This window comes from Arachis stenosperma, chromosome 4 (assembly GCF_014773155.1).
Source record: "Arachis stenosperma cultivar V10309 chromosome 4, arast.V10309.gnm1.PFL2, whole genome shotgun sequence".
NCBI lineage: Eukaryota > Viridiplantae > Streptophyta > Magnoliopsida > Fabales > Fabaceae > Arachis > Arachis stenosperma.
In genome coordinates this window covers 101,876,680-101,878,147 of record NC_080380.1, presented here as the reverse complement: position 1 = coordinate 101,878,147, position 1,468 = coordinate 101,876,680, and the positions used below count along the sequence as shown (strand labels likewise).

General features: G+C 33.9%; 1 non-coding gene across 1 annotated transcript; it reads left to right on the top strand.

Annotated features, from left to right (window-relative positions):
- The first annotated feature begins 314 nt into the window (after nucleotides 1–314).
- Nucleotides 315–422, top strand: LOC130977782 (small nucleolar RNA R71). Its single transcript, XR_009085458.1, has one exon. It is a non-coding gene; the product is annotated as a small nucleolar RNA R71 (small nucleolar RNA).
- The last annotated feature ends 1,046 nt before the right edge of the window (nucleotides 423–1,468 follow it).

Genomic DNA, 1,468 nt, shown 5'->3' with positions numbered 1-1,468 from the left:
CTGTTGGATGCATTTTTCAATCCATTCAGACTCTGAGAGATCATATTGACTTATTGGGTCAATATTTTGTTCTGAGCCAATATGGAATTCAGAGTATCAATTTCAAGAACTCTTCTCTTTTGAGGCATCCCATTACTCACAGGATTCCTCTCAGAGGTATACATAAACTGGTTATTTTCAACCATTTCAATAAGTTCCTGAGCTTCTGCAGGCGTTTTCTTTAGGTGAATGGATCCACCTGTAGAATGGTCCAGTGACATCTTGGAAAATTCAGACAGACCATCATAGAATATATCTAATATGGTCCATTCTGAAAGCATGTCGGAAGGACACTTTTTGGTCAACTGCTTGTATCTTTCCCAAGCTTCATAGAGGGACTCACCATCTTTTTGTCTGAAGGTCTGAACATCCACTCTAAGCTTGCTCAACTTTTGAGGAGGAAAGAACTTGGCTAAGAAAGCCATGACCAGCTTATCCCAAGAGTCCATGCTATCTCTAGGTTGTGAGCCCAACCATTTTCTATCTCTGTCTCTCACAGCAAAAGGGAAAAGTATAAGCTTGTAGACTTCAGGATCAACTCCATTGGTCTTAACAGTATCACAGATATACAAGAACTCAATTAAGAACTGATAAGGATCTTCTGATGAAAGTCCATAAAACTTGCAGTTCTGTTGCAGTAGAGAAACTAATTAAGGCTTTAGCTCAAATTGTTTGCTCCTATGGCAGGGATTGAGATGCTTCTTCCATAAAAGTTGGAAGTTGGTGTAGTAAAATCACCAAGCATCTTCCTTGCATTGTTGTTTGGTTCGGCCATAATTGTTTCTTTTGCTGCCTCCTTTTCGAAAATTTCAGTGAGGTCCTCTTCAAAGTTTTGTGCTTTAGTTGCTCTTAGCTTCCTCTTCAGAGTCCTTTCAGGTTCAAGATCAGCTTCAACAAGTATGCCTTTATCTTTGTTCCTGCTCATATGAAAGAGAAGAAAACAAAGAAAATATGGAATTCTCTATGTCACAGTATAGAGATTCCTTAAGGTGTCAGAGAAAAACAAGAATGGAAGGATAATGTAGGTAAGGAAGAATTTGAACACAAAAAGAGAAATAGAGTTCGAATTGACAATGGAGGAGGAATGTTAGTGTTTAAATAAAAAAAGATAAGAGAGGGGGAAGACTTTTAGAAAATAAAAAGAATAAAATTTAAAATAAATTTTTGAAAATTTGATTGTGGTTTTGAAAAAGATAAGAAGTTAGAAAAGATTTTGAAATTGATTTCGAAAAAGATATGATTTGAAAAAGATATCTTTGAAAAGATATGATTGAAATTTATTTTGAAAAAGATTTGAAAAGGAAATTAAAAAGATTTGATTTTTTTTTTAAAAAAAGATATGTTTGAAAAGATATGATTTTGAAAAAGATATGATTGAAAGTATTTGATTTGAAAAAGATTTGATTTTGAAAAATTATGAAGATTTGAA